This window comes from Lissotriton vulgaris, chromosome 7 (genome assembly GCF_964263255.1).
Source record: "Lissotriton vulgaris chromosome 7, aLisVul1.2, whole genome shotgun sequence".
NCBI classification, from domain to species: domain Eukaryota; kingdom Metazoa; phylum Chordata; class Amphibia; order Caudata; family Salamandridae; genus Lissotriton; species Lissotriton vulgaris.
In genome coordinates, this window is record NC_141695.1 from 844,226,461 (window position 1) to 844,245,548 (window position 19,088).

The following is a 19,088-nucleotide window of genomic DNA, read 5'->3' on the forward strand; positions in this document are numbered from 1 at the left end:
AGCTTAGTAAAACAAGCATTTGCAATGCAATAGGTCTCGCATTAGGAAAGTTTGAACTATTGGTATTGTAAATGACTAATTTTTTATTTATGTGTTGCCTTTGAAAATCGCAAAATTAATAGCTGTCATTTACAATGCCAATATGTGTAAATTTTAAAAATTTGACACCTATAGCATTTGTAATGCAACATGTTTTGTATTTACATGACTTAAATGTATTGATATTACAAATAATGGATTTTTTTTAATACTTAAATAAAAGTTCTTGTAATGTATAATGGCAATAGCTTAAGCTTTTGTAATTAACTTTTGTGAAGATTATGTTCAGTGTATTTTACTGTGAGGAAAATCTAAGAACAGAAGTGTAATATTAACATCTTTTTGTGACATTTGTAATGAAGTTTGAAACATTGAGAGAACATATATGAACCAGTTGTTGAATGGTTCCACAGATTGATGCTGTGGTGGCGCTTAGTGATGTTGGGGATGGCAACGAGTAATACGGTGTCGTTCAGTGAAGCTGTGGTAGCGCATAGTGATGTGGTGCCCCTGAGTGATGCTGTGGTGGTGCGATAGATAGAGGGCGATAGATAGAGTGAGGGGCGATAGAAAGATAGAAAGAGTGAGGCCGATAGAGTGAGGGCGATAGGTAGATCAAGTTAGGGTGAGAGAGAGGGGTCTAGAGAGAGAGAGGGGTCTAGAGAGAGAGAGGGGTCTAGAGAGAGAGAGGGGTCTAGAGAGAGAGAGGGGTCTAGAGAGAGAGAGGGGTCTAGAGAGAGAGAGGGGTCTAGAGAGAGAGAGGGGTCTAGAGAGAGAGAGGGGTCTAGAGAGAGAGAGGGGTCTAGAGAGAGAGAGGGGTCTAGAGAGAGAGAGGGGTCTAGAGAGAGAGTCTAGAGAGAGAGAGGGGTCTAGAGAGAGAGAGGGGTCTAGAGAGAGAGAGGGGTCTAGAGAGAGAGGGGTCTAGAGAGAGAGAGGGGTCTAGAGAGAGAGGGGTCTAGAGAGAGAGGGGTCTAGAGAGAGAGGGGTCTAGAGAGAGAGGGGTCTAGAGAGAGGGGTCTAGAGAGAGAGGGGTCTAGAGAGAGAGGGGTCTAGAGAGAGGGGTCTAGAGAGAGGGGTCTAGAGAGAGGGGTCTAGAGAGAGGGGTCTAGAGAGAGGGGTCTAGAGAGAGGGGTCTAGAGAGAGGGGTCTAGAGAGAGGGGTCTAGAGAGAGGGGTCTAGAGAGAGGGGTGTAGAGAGAGGGGTGTAGAGAGAGAGGGGTGTAGAGAGAGAGGGGTGTAGAGAGAGAGGGGTGTAGAGAGAGAGGGGTGTAGAGAGAGAGGGGTGTAGAGAGAGAGGGGTAGAGAGAGAGGGGTAGAGAGAGAGGGGTGTAGAGAGAGAGGGGTGTAGAGAGAGAGGGGTAGAGAGAGAGGGGTAGAGAGAGGGGTAGAGAGAGAGGGGTAGAGAGAGGGGTGTAGAGAGAGAGGGGTGTAGAGAGAGGGGTGTAGAGAGAGAGGGGTGTAGAGAGAGAGGGGTGTAGAGAGAGAGGGGTGTAGAGAGAGAGGGGTGTAGAGAGAGAGGGGTGTAGAGAGAGAGGGGTGTAGAGAGAGAGGGGTGTAGAGAGAGAGGGGTAGAGAGAGAGGGGTAGAGAGAGAGGGGTAGAGAGAGAGGGGTGTAGAGAGAGAGGGGTGTAGAGAGAGGGGTGTAGAGAGAGAGGGGTGTAGAGAGAGAGGGGTGTAGAGAGAGAGGGGTGTAGAGAGAGAGGGGTGTAGAGAGAGAGGGGTGTAGAGAGAGAGGGGTGTAGAGAGAGAGGGGTGTAGAGAGAGAGGGGTGTAGAGAGAGAGGGGTGTAGAGAGAGAGGGGTGTAGAGAGAGGGGTGTAGAGAGAGAGGGGTGTAGAGAGAGAGGGGTGTAGAGAGAGAGGGGTGTAGAGAGAGAGGGATGTAGAGAGAGAGGGGTGTAGAGAGAGAGGGGTGTAGAGAGAGAGGGGTGTAGAGAGAGAGGGGTGTAGAGAGAGTCGAGAACTAACCAAGCTAGGATAGAGCAAAAAACTATCAAAACAGATTCCTCAAGGAGGCTTGGCCTACTTGAGCATCATCCCTGGAATCAGATTGTAGGCAGTAATGCCTCGTAAAGGTATGAACTGATTTCCAGGTGGCAGCCTTGCAAATCTCGGACATTGGGACGCCATGAAAGAAAGCAACTGTGGCCGCTTTCCGCCTAGTGGAATGTGCCTTAGGGGGCAACGGTAAGGGCCTTTTCACCAGCTGGTAAGCTAAGGTGATACAGGAAACAATCCATCTCGAAATGGATCACTTAGCGGCTGGGAAGCCCGTTCTCATGACGCCATAATTGACAAATAACTGATCGGTCTTCCTTACGCCCTTGGTACTTTTTAAGTTTAACTTAAGCACCCTCTTGAGGTCTAAGGGATGAAGCGACCGCTCCGCCGGGGTCGCTGGATTAGGGAAAAAAGATGGCAGGGAAATAGACTGATTGATATGAAAATCAGACACCACCTTAGGGAGAAAAGAAGGATGCGCCCTTAAGACTACTCTGTTATGGTGGAAAACAGTGTAAGGCTCATTGGTACACAACGCTTGGATCTCGCTTACTCTGCGTGCTGATGTAATGGCGACCAGAAAAGCGGCCTTCCAAAACAAATGCTGCAAGGAAGCTCTATCAATTCAGATAACACCAGGTTCAACTCCCACGGAGGAGAAGGGTTTCAAACAGGGGGGCACACTTTCTTCAATCCCTGCAAGAAGTCCATGACCACCTGCATTTGGAACAAGCATTTACAATGCAATGGTCTTGGCATTATTAAAGGTAGAGCTATTGGCATTGCTCATGACATTTAAAAAAAAAATGTAATCTTAAATAAATGGCATTGTCATTTACATTGCCAATAGCTTAATCGTTAAATAAATGGCCAAAGAATGTACCGTTATTGGCCAAAGAATGTACCGTTATGTAATAACGTGACACGCAGGTGGACGCCTTCGCTTAGCCTGAGTCGTGCCGGAGTCCTGCCCGTCTGCGCCCGTCAGCGTCCCGGAGGCGCCGGGGCGGCGCGGGACGCCGGTCTGGCGAAACCTTGGCCGAGATGATTTGCTATTCCTCTGCGATGCTGCGGGAGATGCGTGGCCACTCTAGCTCCTGCCGCTCCGTCTTTCCTGGGCGGTTTAAGGGTAAACGACGTTGCCCGGGCTGTGGGTGGACGCCTTCCTGGACGCGTGTTAATGCCCTTCACCCAGTAACAGCTGGCGTGAAGCATCTCTGCCTGCTGCTGAATACGAGGTCGGTAGGATGCCATGCCCTGCATATTTATGATCTCCTTGTCAGGGAAAATCCCCTATGTCTGTTATTGACTGAAACCTGGTTGGGAGAGGCTTCCAATCCAGATGTTTTTTCAGCCATTCCTCCGGCGTATAACATTTTCCGGCAGGATAGAGTGAAGGGAAGGGGTGGGGGAGTAGCGGTTGTGGTGAAGAAGAGCGTTTCCTGCTCAGTGCTTCCCCTGAATTCCATTGGGAACGCCGAGTCGCTCGTCTTCACGCTCAGACTGTCCCCCGGGCCAGGCTCTGAAGGGGTTGCTGGTTTACAGACCACCAGGCCCTGTGGGTTCCTTCCTGGAAGATCTACAGACAGCTGTCTTAGAGTTGGCGCTGACCACTCAGCATTGTGTCATGGCCGGTGATTTCAACTTCCACCTTGACGCGGAGGACGACCCGGACGCGGTCAAATTGCTGGATATTACATCTCCGCTGGGTCTGATACCGTTCTTGTCAGGGCCAACACATGAGAAGGACCACACCCTGGATCAGGTGTTTTCGTCTGTCCCGATTACGGAGGTGGATACCTTGCCGGTGCTCTGGACCGATCACAGGTTGATCAGATTTTCGGTGCTGGAGAGCGCGCGGCTGGACAACAGCGCCTCTACCTTGTCTAGACCGGCCTCTAGAGCATTGCACAGAGTGACACCTGACATGCTCGAGCAGGCGCTTCTGGATCACCCTTGCCACCTCTCAGGTGATGTGGAAAGCGACACTGAGACTCTGCAGCTATGGCTCACTGACAGGCTAGACTATCTTGCCCCTAAGGCAGCCCCCCGGTCCACGGCGGCGCGGCAATCTGCACCGTGGTTTACGGAGGCGCTTCGTGTGGCTCGCAGCCAATGTAAGGTGGACGAGAGGGCCTGGCGTCTCCTGTATGATGGGGAGGCTAAACTCGCCTATAGGGCGGCGGTGAAGGCCTACCACCGGGACATTTTGGGAGCGAAGAGGGAATATCTGGCTAGGAGGATCGAGGCATCTGCAAACTCCTGTAAGGAGATTTTCACCATTGTGAAGGAGTTTACAACACCTAGCTCCCATTCACCCCCATTGGTTTCTTCGGATGCGTGGGCATGTGATCTTGCCAGGTTCTTTACCAATAAGATTAAGGCGATTCAGGCCTCCTTTGTGGAGGGACCGGAGGATGGAAGCGGCGTCACCGAGGCGGGTTGCGGGCCTCCGCACACACCAGTGGCGGTGTTGTCTGATTTTCCTGCTGTTTCTAGCGATGTGTCCAGGCTGTTGTTGGCCAATCTCAAATCTGGCTCGCCACTGGACCCCTGCCCCGCCAAATTTTTGGCTGGGATGGCGGCGGTGATGAGCCCGCTGGTCAACCCCATTCTCAATGCCTCCTTGAGGGAGGGGAGGGTCCCTAGCTCTTGGAAAAGAGCGATGGTGATCCCCCTCCTAAAAAAACGGGTCTTGACGCTGAGGCTCTGGCCAATTATAGGCCAATTTCACTCCTTCCGGCTCTAGCGAAGATCACGGAAAAACACGTCCACGGCATCCTGTCGAGCTTTTTGGAAGTTTGGAAGCTAACAATCTGCTCCACCCATCCCAATCCGGTTTCCGTCCTAATTTTAGTACGGAAACGGCTTTGCTGGAGGTCACCGAGATCATCAGGGAGACCCTGGATGTCGGCGGTAGGGCTATGCTGGTCATGTTAGACCTATCGGCGGCTTTCGACACCGTCCCCCACAAGGCGCTCTTAGCTAGGCTTTATGACATCGGCCTCAGGGGGACGGCGCTCAGGTGGTTCACATCTTTCCTTGAAGGCCGCCGCCAGACGGTCTGGGTTTCCCAGAGTTCTGCCGAGATGCCGCCACTGGGAGTTGGGGTTCCACAGGGATCTGTGTTGAGCCCCACGCTGTTTAACATCTTTATGTCCCCTTTGGCGGCCTTGGTGGAGGCATATGGGGCTCAGATCGTCTCCTACGCCGACGATACGCAACTCCTCTTCACATACGGGAAAGACCAGGAGTTTGATGGAGAGGGAATTCGGGACTGTCTTGCACTGGTCTTCGACTGGTTCCAGCGGAACAGTCTGAGGGCCAACTCAAGTAAGTCCGAGGTTCTATTCTTTGGTTGCGTCGATGATCCAGAGTGGCAGCAATGGTGGCCGTCTGACATGAGTCCTCCTGCACAGTCCTCCTCGGTGGCTAAAAATCTGGGTGTCAAGCTGGACAACCAGCTGTCGCTGAGAACACATATTCTTGGTCTGGCTGAACCCTGCTATGGAATCTTGAAAATGCTCCGTAAATTCCTGCCCCTGCTGTCTGAGGAGCACAGGCGGATCACTGTGCAGGCTCTTGTTGGCTCAAGGTTAGACTATGCCAATGCCCTCTTTCTTGGCCTCCCTGATTACCTGGTTCAGCATCTACAGGTGGTGCAGAACTCCGCCGCCCGGGCGATTTTTGGCCTGTGTAGACGAGCCCGAGCCTCCGGGCTGCTACAGGCTTTACACTGGCTGCCCATCCGGAAGCGGATTCAGTTCAAATCCCTGACATTGATGCACAAAGCCCTGTTTGGATCAGGGGCTGGATATCTGCGGCGGAGACTAGCTTTCTATCGACCAGTCCGCTCCTTGCGTTCGGAATCCCTTCATAAAGCGGTGGTCCCGCGGGTGAGGAAGACCCGCGCGGGAGGGCGTTTTTTCAGCTGCAAAGCTCCCCAGCTGTGGAATTCGCTTCCCCTCTCACTCCGTAGCACTGCCAATCTGCTCCAGTTCAGGAAGAGCCTGAAGACATGGCTTTTTAATCTTTAGGCTGGTTCTAATGTTTCTTTTTTTTCTGTTTCCTCTTTCTTTTTCGCTGTGTTGTGTTATTTTTACTCTGAGTTGCAGGTGGAAAGCGCCGGGACACTCCTTTCGAGTAGCCGTGCGCTATATAAAAGCTTCATAACATAACATAACATTTGGCAACTTAAATAGCTAAAACATGACAGACCTCAAAGTATGAGTGCGTGTCTCTCAGTTAAATAAATATGGAAATATACAGTTTTACAACTTCCTTTATACTCAAAACAAATATGGATAAATACTGATAAAATGGCCCAAAAAATAAATATGGATAATTACAGCCGGAAATGTTAAAAATATAAATACCATAAAACCGGGAGCCCTAATTATGCTTCAGCCAGGAAGATAGGTAGACTGAAATCTTTACACACCACCCACGAACTGTGACGGTGCATACCGTCTCCTGTATCGGCAGCGGTGGACTATTTTGAACACCATCTTTTAACACCACCAAACCAAGAAGCAAAAACAGCTATAGCCAAGCATTAAATTACAGAACTCCCAACACCTTCGGCAGGATCAAAGGAAGAGCTATTGGCATTGCTCCCGACATTTTTTCAAAATCTTAAGTAAATGGCATTGTCATTTACAAGGCCAATAGGTTAATCGCTCGCAAATGCATGACCTATTGCATTGCCACACACCAACAGAGCCCCTCCCCCCCCACACACCAACAGAGCCCCTCCCCCCCACAGAGCACCCCCACAGAGCCCCCCCACACAGCGCCCCCCCCACACACAGAGGCCCCCCGCACACAGAGGCCCCACACACACACACACACACACACAGAGGCCCCCCACACACACACCAAGAGCCCCACACACACACCAAGAGCCCCACACACACACCAAGAGCCCCACACACACACCAAGAGCCCCACACACACACCCAGAGCCCCACACACACACACCCAGAGCCCCACACACACACCCAGAGCCCCACACACACACCCAGAGCCCCACACACACACCCAGAGCCCCACACACACACCCAGAGCCCCACACACACACCCAGAGCCCCCCACACACACCCAGAGCCCCACACACACACCCAGAGCCCCACACACACACCCAGAGCCCCACACACACACCCAGAGCCCCACACACACACCCAGAGCCCCACACACACACCCAGAGCCCCACACACACACCCAGAGCCCCACACACACACCCAGAGCCCCACACACAGCCACCCAGAGCCCCACACACACAGCCACCCAGAGCCCCACACACACAGCCACCCAGAGCCCCACACACACAGCCACCCAGAGCCCCACACACAGCCACCCAGAGCCCCACACACACAGCCACCCAGAGCCCCACACACACAGCCACCCAGAGCCCCACACACACAGCCACCCAGAGCCCCACACACAGCCACCCAGAGCCCCACACACAGCCACCCAGAGCCCCACACACACAGCCACCCAGAGCCCCCCACACACAGCCACCCAGAGCCCCCCACACACAGCCACCCAGAGCCCCCCACACACAGCCACCCAGAGCCCCACACACACAGCCACCCAGAGCCCCACACACACAGCCACCCAGAGCCCCACACACACAGCCACCCAGAGCCCCACACACACAGCCACCCAGAGCCCCACACACACAGCCACCCAGAGCCCCACACACAGCCACCCAGAGCCCCACACACAGCCACCCAGAGCCCCACACACACACCCCCACACACACACAGCCACCCAGAGCCCCACACACACAGCCACCCAGAGCCCCACACACACAGCCAGTCACACACACACACACAGCCAGAGCCACACACAAACACACACACAGCCAGAGCCACACACACACACACACACACAGCCAGAGCCACATACACACACACACAGCCAGAGCCACATACACACAGCCAGAGCCACACACACACCCCCAGAGCCACACACACACCCCCAGAGCCACACACACACACACCCAGAGCCACACAAGTGCACAAGAAGCATACAGTGATTTAACGCACAGCCTAATACACTTAAAATAAAAGTTGAGCAACCTCCCCCCACCCCCCCCCGATTCCCCTTCAATGTCCATTGGTTCATTACGGCTTCAGAAACCATAAACTTAGATCTATGCATCCCCATCATCTTACATTACAAGGTGATGCTTAAATCAATCATTATTTTGGTTGACTCCTCACTCATTCATTGGCTGAGAGATTCCTCCAACTTTGCATTTGGGTTACAGTAGAATATTTCCTTCTAGATCTAAATCTGTATTTTACCACGCTAGCTTCTCTCTTTTTACAAACACCCGCAGATAGTCCAGAAGCTTGAATTAACAAATGGCTCATTTGCTTTAAACTAGTTAAAAGATTGGTCATGGATTATAACACAGGAGGTTTGGTTCAACAAAACATCCCTCGACCAAAAAAGTAATAACAGTAGCACTCCAACCCGATAGTCGCCAGAATGTGACTTCAATTGAGCAAGGAACTCTACAATATGCCGTGCCACAGTTACAATATCAAACCACCCCTGCTATTTATATAAAATAAATATATGTTTTATGATAAATCAGTCTTACGGAATCTCACAAAACATGTTTTATTAAAAATCAATCCATAAAATAATTTTAAAATTTCATTATACAGCATCAATGTCCTGAACAAATTAATTAATCATTTTATCAAAACAATACAGTTAAAAAAATTACCTCGCTAGCTTCTCTTTTTTACAAACACCTGCAGATATGCCAGAGGCTTGAATTAACAAATGGCTCATTTGCTTCAAACTAGTTAAAATGATTGTTCATGGATTGGAACACAGCAGGTTTAGACAAGGTGCCATCCTCCACCTTAAAAGCCGCACCAGGCATAGGCTTCCATGCTTACTACTGATAATGGCATATGACTTGTTTCGTGGGCTCTTATTACTCCATCACTTAATTCTATTTACCATACATATCAAAATGTACTTTCCCTTCCCCTCAGCGGAGAAGCTCCAGTCCTTCCCCATGTAAGGATGTGTTCTGTTTCATTCCCACCCTAAAAGGGGAGTTGTAGAAGTAAATCACTGATCTTGTCCGGAGTGGGAAAGGTTTAGGATCGAAGTTTGTAATGTCCACAGACCTACAAGTATGCGATATGTGGCCGTTGACCAATTTACAAATCTAATCGTTCTGTCCACTTTCCACCCCTTGTTGGAAGGAGGAGGGGGGGAAGGGGGGGGGGGGGGGAGAGAACAGGGGTGCTGCTGCACATTTCCCACATTTGTGGTTAAAATATTGAACACGTTTTGTGAATTCCTGGCAAGTGTACATCAATGAACATATGCCGATGCTTACTCTGTTTATATATGATTTTCAGTGAAATTTGGGTACAGGAAGATATTGTTATTTCCTCAGAATAGCAGTTTTATTGAAGTGGTGAGACCAGGATTGAGAACACAAGTTACCTGATTGAGTCCCAAATCGACAATTTGGCTTCTAGACCCCTCTGCTGTACATGCCCACACTTGCAGTCATAACCCAGTGGGTAATAGGACAGCTTTCCAAAGAAACTGCCGGAGCTCTGTTCTTGAAATATTTCACGGTTATATTTATAAGCAGGTATACTATTTCTTAATTGATTTTTCTACACCTTAAAGGTGCGTGCTGCTGGGATGTATTTGAAGCAAACCTGTCTGGCCATTCTGCAAATCTGCACTGGCGTCATTTGTTCTGCATGGCCTCTGTTCCTCTTACCCTGCATTTTTTTGAAGTTGTGTGTTTGAAAAACTGTCACTGCTTTCCTCACAGAGATAAGTGTGTGTCTGGAATTAATGTGCTTCAGTGAGCTGTAGCTTCTCATTACCACCTGTGTGTCTCTCCAGCTTGTCTCATCCAGGAGCGTGGTGGTGCCACTGCCAGTACCTGAGCCACCTCCAACCCCAGTGCCACAGCCAGGCACCTATGATGGGATTCCTCAGGTCAGTGTCCGTTTAACAAGCAGCAGAACCACCTTCTTAGAAGAAATGAATTTGGCGGAAGAACTCTCGCTCTCTCCCCGGAGCCGCGCTCTTTATTGCAGCCCCCACCGCTGGAAACGACAGGATGCGCTCACACAGAGGGGTCTGACATCGCAGAGGCTGGGCTGCGGGGCTCTATGGCTGCCGGGACGTCCTGGGAGGCGGGGTGGGCTCCCGTCCTCCCTCTCCTCACGGACCACTTTCGCTTCCGGGCTCTCGAAAGCTCCCCTGGTGCCGCGGGCGGGGCTCTCCTTCACCGGAGCCGCGGAGGGGAGGCACCAGGGCACAAGTCCTTAACAAGAAAAATGCAAAATGGCGGCCACAACTCCGAACATTTCGGATTCGGGGGCGTGTTTTTGGCGTTCTGAGTGACGGATGACGTCACAGTCAAAAGAACGCAAAAAAACACGCCCCGAATCCGAAAGAGACTGGGCTTGAACTGAGTGATGCCCCTCTCATCCAATGGCTGGCCTCGGTTTAGGGAGCCAGCCAATGGAAGAGAGGCGGGCTCAAGCCCCATACTTCAAATCATTAAATCTCCCACCGGAGACTGCGCAAGCGCAGCCTTCGGTCCTCAACCTAAAAAGGAGGGCTGACTAGGCGACTTCCTGTACGCCGTAATGGCAGATAAATGCACTCTGTTAGAAGCATACTTTAGACCAGATCTTGCTAAGTACAGAAGGTAAGGGAGAATGACATCCTCCTGCCCCTTCCTAGGAGGAAGGTGATGTTCTCTACACCAAAGAAAAAACCTCTTCCATTTGAATGCGAATGACGCTCTTTTGGAGGGCCTTTTTTTTTCTTCTTTCAAAATATGCATGCAATCAGGAGGCATTTTCAAAAGTCTGTATTGCAGGACCTCAGGAGCCATGCTGTCAAGTTCAGGGAGGGAAGGTTGGGATGAAGAATCCTCATGCCCATCTTGGTCAGCAGGTCCGGCCTGCAAGGTAGTCTCCTGTGTGGAAGTACCGACAGATGAAGAAGGTCCGGGTACCACCACTGCCGTGGCCAGTCTGGAGCCATCAGGATCATGGTCATGCTGGATCTGAGTAGCTTGGACACCACCTTCGGGATCAGGGGCAGAGGGGGAAAGGCGTAGGCAAACGTCCCTGACCAGTCCATCAAAAGCGCATTCCCTCTTGTCCCTGGATGGTGGAATCTGGACGCGAAGGCGTGGCATTGTGTTTTTGTCGTCTGCGAATAGGTCTATTTCCGGACAACTCAGACGATGGAAAAGGTCCGCCACCAACTAGTTGTGTAGCACCCAGTCTGGCTGATCTTCGAAAGTGCGCCTGCTTTGACATTTAACTCTCCCGGAAAGTGCACTGCCACCACAGAGCTTCTGGGCGAGAAGCCAGTGCCAGATCGCCTGTGACTGCAGGGAGAGAGGACGCAACCGAGTTCCACCCTGTATGTTCAGGTAGAACATGGTCGTCGTGTTGTCGGTCTGGACCAGGACTGAATCGGACTCTATTGCAGGCAGGAAAGCTTTCAGAGCCAGATGGACCGCTCGTAGCTCCAGCATATTGATGTGGTAGGACTCTCCTTTTGCCGAACACCCTCCTTGTATTTGAAGGAACCACATGTGTGCCCCCTAGCATTGCAGAGACGGGTCTGTCACCACCGATTGCACTGGAGGTGGCTGGTGAAAAGGGACTCCCACCATCAGATTCCGCTGCTGAGTCCACCATGAGAGGGAGGATCTCGCCGCCTGGGAGAGAGATATCTGATCTTCCCAGCGACCTGTTGACTGATCCCACTGGTCCTCCAGAGTCTGCTGCAAAGGACGCATCCTCAGCCTGGCGTTGGGGATGAGAAAGATGCAGGACGCCATGGATCCTAGCAGGGATGCCACCTGCCGGCTGTCTGCTTCTGCACCTAGAGCAGAAGCCTGCACCTCTGTCGCACTGAAGACAGTCTCTCCTCCGAAGAATGCGCTCTTCCCACGCTTGTGTCCAGAACGGAGCAGAGGTAGTGGATGGTCTGGGTGGAATGCTGCACTGACTTCTCCATGTTGACATGAAGGCAGAGGTCGTGCAGCTGTTGCAGACAGGTCTGGAAGTCGTGTCTCACTTGCGCGGGGAGGGACCTTTCAACAGCCAGTCGTCTAGGTATGGATAGATGAAGAATCCTTTTTAGTGAATAAAAGCCGCCACCACTGCCATGCATTTGGTGAAGACTCGAAGAGCCGACTTGAGACCAAAGGGCAGGACCTTGTATTGATAATGTTTGTGGCCGACCACAAACCGTAGTTACTTGCGATGACGTCTTGCAATGGAAATGTGGAAGTACGCATCTTGGAGGTCCACCGAACACATCCGATCTCCTACTAGCAGATGTGAACATATTTGATGAAGGGCCAACATGCAAAACTTATCCTTGACTATGACCTTGTTCAGAAGTCGAAGGTCCAGGATCGGTGGAAACTTGTCCTCATGATCGTTTTTGGGGGACAAGAAAGTACCTGGAGTAAACTCCTCTTCCTCTTTGAGAGGGCGGAACCTCTTCTATCGCCTGCTTTTGAAGAAGAGCTCTCACCTCTTTTCGAAGCAGCTTCAACTGGTGAGGACAAGACTTTCGGTGGTATGTCTTTTGGAAGCGCACTGAAACGTAGCGCGTATCCATTGTGTAGTATATTCAGCACCCAGCGATCTCTTGTGACACTGGCCCACTCTGCCAGATGTTGTGAAGCACTTCTTCCCACTAGAGTGGGCAACAGCGGCAGAGGAAGCCACTGCTCATGACTTTCCTCCTGCTCTCGCCGTGGTAGAGGACTGCTGTTGGTGACTACCTCTACCTCTGTTGGGCTTTCCTCCTCAAATCTGGGACTTCCATTGGTTCTTGTGGTTCTTGTTCTGGGAGCACTAAGGGGTTTGAATCCTCTGTTGAGGACCCTTGCGCTGGTTGGATTTGTATCTGTGCCTAAATTCCTTCTTTTTCTCCAACCTGACCGCCTTGACTGTGTCCAACTCAGTTTTCATCCTATTCTGACTGAAACATGGTTGTCTGATTCTTTTACGACTATCTTGGATATCCTAGTCCCCCCCAACTACTGTATCATTAGACTTGACAGGCCCAAAAAGACAGGCGGTGGAATTGCCTGTATTTACAGAAGCAACCTCTCCGTTACTAAAGCGTCCGCACACTCTCTTACTTCCTGTAAATGCCTCTGCCTTGATGTCATCAGCGAAAGCAAACCGGTCTGCTCACTTCACATCATATACCACCCACCTGGGGACAAGCTCTACTTCTGCCAACAACTCATGGACACAATATCAACCAATTCAGGACGGCAAAACACCCAAATTTTCCTTGGCGACTACAATCTCCATTGGAATGACAGCAGTGACACAGTGGTGAATAGCCTCAAAAGCTTTCTCAACGCCCTTGATCTCACCCAAATATGCAATAGCCCGACCCATGAGAAAGGTTCTATCCTCGACCTTATCATCTCCAAAGAGGATGCTATTCAACTTGAGTCAATCCAACCTTGTGACTGGTCAGATCATCATATTGTCTCCTTCCTTATCAATGAAAACATTTAATTTTACCCAGTGCAACCCTCTAAGCCCTAAGTCTGGAAAAGGGACATGAAGAAACTCAACCCAAACTCCTTACCGCCCAACAGCTGCAATCTCCTACTCCCCCCGTCCGGCGCTACGGACGTGCAACTCCTGACTGACCACTATCTAAATGCTATGTCCACAATAATCAATGAGGCTGCACCCATGCAACTGAAAAGAGTCTCGTCCAAGATCTCCAACCCATGGTATGACAGGAGCCTCAATGAGGATAGACGGGCCATGCGAATGGCAGAGCGCACTTGGAGGTCAGCCCCCTCTGCACTGCACCTAAAAAGCCTGAAGAAACAGAGAAACGCCTACTTCAGGAAAATAAAACGCTCAAAAAGATTTCTTCAGCCTCCAGCTCGCCCAAGAAAAAAAAACGCCCAAGGAAATTGTTTGAGTTAATCAGAACACAATCCAAAGAACAACCCCAGACAATCAGCACCATGGGCGTTACACCTTTCTGTGAAGACTTCTCTGCTTTCTTTAACCAAAAAACCGACAACATAAGAAGCGATCTCCTCAATGACGCAATCCTTTACTCCAACCCCCAACACACAGCAGCGCCTGAACCAAAGAACAATGCTACATGGTCATCCTTTGGCACCTACTCCAAAGAAGAAATTGGCAGATTGCTCAGCACCCTGAAACCATCCAATCACCTCACTGACCCCCTTCCTGCAAACGCTGTAAAAGACTTTACCCCTTAATCCTCCCACTCTGGACTAAAATTATCAATAGCTCTCTTCAATAAGGATCCATCCCTGACGCCCTCAAAGTCGGACAAGTCACACCTCTACTACAAAAAACAACAGCAGACCCCACTGATCTAAACAACTACCGCCCTATTACAAATATTCCCACCCTTGCTAAACTGTTGGAAAAATGCGTACAGCTACAACTGACACAGACAAGTTTGATCTCCTCAACGCTCATCAATCAGGCTTCCATGCAGGGCACAGTACCGAAACAGCCATGACTCACATAGTGGACGACGCCCTCCAAATCCTAGACCAAAACGATACCTGCCTCCTCATCCTTCTGGATCTCTCCTCAGCATTCGACACAGTTAAACATGAGAACTTACTCGAACTGTTAAACACAAGAATGGGCATATCAGGGACTGTTCTTAAGTGGTTCACCTCCTTTCTACACAACCGGTCACAAAGATTCAAAAGCAACAACCTGATGTCCTCTCCGGTACCTGTATCGCTAGGCGTCCCGCAAGGATCCTCCCTCTCCCCAACACTGTTCAACCTAGTTATGGAACCTCTCACTACTTTGCTACAGACATCCAATGTTCACTTTCACATGTATGCCGACGACACCCAACTTTATCTCAAAATACAATCCCCCAAGGACATCATGCTTCTGAACACCACGATCAGAAACACCCAATCCTGGCTTGCCGAGAATCACCTCAAACTCAATGCCCTGAAGACTGAGTTCCTCCTGATCTCACATCCCGCAAAAATCTCTATGGCTCAAACATGGCTTAAGCACTTAACGGCTCTAAACGTACAACCTACCGTCGTAGACTCAGCAAAATCCTTAGGCATAACACTTGACGCCAATCTCAACATGCAGCAGCACATCAGCAAGGCAACCAAGGGAGCGAACTTCCAAATCAATACCTTGAGAAAACTTAAACCCTTCCTTCCAGCCAAAGACTTCCAAACTGCAGTACAATCTATAGTCATCCCGCACATAGAATACGGAAGCACCGCCCTCTGCTCCCCCTAACTACAACGGCACCCCTAAGAGCGTCCCTTAACGCTGCAGCGAGACTCATCACTGGCTCAAAAAAACACTCGCATATTTCCCCTGACTTTAAATCCCTGAACTGGCTACCTTTTGAAGCCAGAATACATCTGTAAATCGCCTGCATGACTCACAAGGCTGTACACATGAACTCACCCGCCTACCTCACTCAAAAGCTGACAATCTCGGGTGGCTCTAGAACTACTAGAAGCACAAGCAATCCTCTGCTGAAGCCTCGAAGATTCCGGAAGGAAAAAACCTATAAACGCTCCTTTTCAGGAATGGCACCCAGGATTTGGAACTCACTCCCTCCTGAAACCAGGCTCATCTTCTCCAACAAACTGTTTAACCCCTCCCCTGCTGATGACGGAACCGCTCTGTCATCAGCTACGGTTGGGCTGTGCTGATGACGGAGCAGTTCCCTCATGGCCCGGCCGCCGCGCCTGCGCGGCGCCGATTTCGCGCCTGCACGGCAGTTTTAATGAGCGGGGCGGGTCATGACGGAACCGCTCCGTCACCAGCACAGCTCAACCGCGGCTGGTGACGGAGCGGTTCTGTCACCAGCATGCGGCCGCCCCGCCCACTTAGCGCTGCGGCGGAATAGCCGCCGCAGCGAAAGGGTTAAGAAAGAAGTAAAAGCGATCCTCATGGCTAAATACACATGATCTATTATTCTGTATTTCTTATGAATCCGCTCCGTAATACCTGCCTGACCCCATGGTCTACTTGTACTACTTGTATTATTACTTATTTGATTGTATACGTTCCCTCTTTGTATTTTGATATATTGTTGACGCACCTGTCTGACTTTGCACACTGTACCTACACCACCTCAACTATCCCTACTTTTGTACTACTGATGCACTTGTGTGACTATACATCCTGCACTCACCTACCTCAACTATGCCCACCTTTATGTTATCTCCAAAAACACTTTAAGCACGCTTAAACAAGTATATGCTTACTTTTGTACTTTTATATTATTGGCGCAACTGTTTGACTATGCACCTTGTACAGACACTACCTCACCTATGACCTACCTCCTGTTTTTTGACCTACCTATGTAACTATGCACCTTGTACCTAACTACCTCAACTATTACATTCTATTACTCTATCACCCCCGTGCCCTTGTAAAGCGCTCCGATATCTGCAAAGATCTTGTTCGCGCTAAATAAAACTTTCAAAATAAATAAATCAAAATAAATTCATCTCCTCATCTGCGTGCCGAAGAGAGAAGAGCTAGAGAATGGGAGGTTCAAGATTCTCTGTTGCACATCTGGCTTTAGTCCTGTCAATCTTAACCAGGACGACCTCCTGGCGCATATGCCATGCGCGTAAGATTACGCTGATAGCACCGCACCATCTGCCGCTGTGCTTATCATTTGATTAGCCACCAAAGATCCCTCTGACTATTTCGCCGAAATTCTTTTGGTCTTCCTCTGGGAGCTTTGTTTTGAAATGCTCCATAGAGTCCCAGAGAGCTCTGTCATAACAGCCAAGCAACGCAGCCGCGCTGGAAACCTTAAGGGATGCAGCAGCAGAAGTGCAGGCCCTGCGACCGCACGAGTCCTGGAACCTGCTCTCTGTCTGGCGGAACAGAAGAAGTGGCTGATACAGCATGTGTCTTTGCTGCCGCCACAATGCTCGAGTCTGCAGGAGGATCCGTCTTGACGAAGACTGGATCCGAGGTAGCCGGCTTATATTTCTTTAAGAGGCGAGCCGGCACTGCTTTGATGGTTGATGGAGTTAAAAAAGTGTCCATGACCGGGTCAAGGATCCCAGGAACCAATGGGAGCAATGGCCAAGATGCAGTCTTCTGATGGAGTCTCGAAAATCACTGTTGTCGTGACTTGTGGGACAGACATCTCAATATTGAGCTTCTGAGCACCTCTCTACAGAACCTCATGGTATGTGTTAAAGTCATCTATTGGAGAGACGCCTGGAAATCTGGCTGTCCGATAAGTGTGGGGGGAGTAATCCCTCCTGAAGGACCGGGTAGAGGAAGTAGATGGTATTCTCCGACTTCGCCGGTGTGCACTGCGCCTACTTTCCCGTGATCTGACTGCGCGTTCTTCACGCCTCGGAGAATGCGATCTATAGTGCCTTCTCTCAAAGGACCTCTCGTGCCTGGGAGAGCTCACTCTGTCCACCAGTCTCTGAAGAGGGGATCTATGAACCGGACTGGCATACTCCTACATTCGCCTTGTTGCCCAGGAGTCCTGCCAGTGACTTAAGGGCAGTCGCCATCTTAGAGACAACTGAACAGCAGCAGGGGCCTCCTTTAGCCTTGGAGACTTGCAGACATGGGCATCAGCTACCGGAGTGGCCGACCTTGAAGAAGCCCTCCTGGAAGAGTGAGAGGACGAATGGCGCGAGGCTGACTGTCACCAGGACCACCGATCCATCCCCAGACCTCACCGATGCCTGTCTTGATGTTGAGCGTGCTCTTGACGTCGAACCTGCATGTACTCCAGACCTCGATCCAGGCTCCTGCCGTCTGCTCGACGTCGAACGTCGTCTCGGCGGCGACGGGTGCCGATGAGAAGCAGGTGAGTGCTGTCTCAACGGCGATGAGAAGCAGACGACAAAGGGTCTCTCTCTCGACACTGAGGGTAGTCTAGACGGCGGAGCTGTGTCCAATCTCGACGTCGAAGGTCTGCGAGACGACGGCGGAGGGCTCATCCTGGACGCCGAACGGCACCGGCGGAGGGGTCCTTGCTCTTGACGCAGATCGCTGATGCGATGACCGAAGTGAGCCTGCCCTCGACACCGAACGTCTGCCCCGAGACGCAGTTGACGACGGCGGAGGGGTTTTGCTCCTCGATGCAGATCGTCACCAGGTTGACGACGGCGGAGGGTCTCTGCTCCTCGACGCCGATCGTCGCTGGGTTAACGACGGTGGGGGGGGGGTCTCTGGTCCTCGACGCCGATCGTCGCTGGGTTGAGGATCCCGAATCTTCGACGTAGACGACATACCTTCTCTCGATAGCGAGCCCGCTGTCGAAGGTCTTTTCTTAGATAAATGACCCACCTGAAGATCTTCTCAGCGCCGAGCCAGACGCTGAAGCAGGACCTGCTTTTAGAAGGTGTTCTAGACCTCTTGAAGCCCTTCCTTCCTCTAGATTTATCTGCCAGGCCATACAGGCGAATTCTTTACCTGTCCTTTAATGTTTTTCTGGACAGGTTTAGGCAGTGAGGGCGGGTCTTAGGATCATGATCCTCAGTTAGACAAAGAATACAGATCTCATGAGAGTCTGTATTGGCCTTTTTACCACAAGAAGGGCAAGAGTCAAAAAGATGGAATTTTAGAATGCTAAAAATGCCCAAATCTATCCAAAAAAAAAAAAACAGATTCTTACTTCTACAGATGAAAAACGTCGAAGTAAGGATTAAAAGTGGTAAAAAGTGAAGAGATTTTCTGACAGAAATCAGAAAAGAGTGAAGCTGTGTTGCCAGGATCCTTCCTGAAGGAGCCGGAAAGAACAACGGACCTATCTGTCACCCCTGAGGCATGATGGGATGCTGGGGGTCAGGAGTGCCTTAAAGGCACGGTGTCAGTTTATTGCTATGCAGCTACAGGTTAGCTTTTCAGTCTTTTTAGACTGTGTATTTGCAATGCAGCCTGGGAGCTTCCTCTGCTTTCAGTGATTTGAGAATTTCTACTGTTTTCTGAGCATTACAACAGTTT

The 19,088-nt window shown here is 50.6% G+C and overlaps 1 protein-coding gene across 4 annotated transcripts in view; it reads right to left on the reverse strand.

Annotated features, from left to right (window-relative positions):
- Positions 1-19,088, reverse strand: part of CSNK1D (casein kinase 1 delta) — a 268,548-nt gene that overhangs the window by 66,749 nt on the left and 182,711 nt on the right. The gene's annotated exons all lie outside the window — the stretch shown is intronic.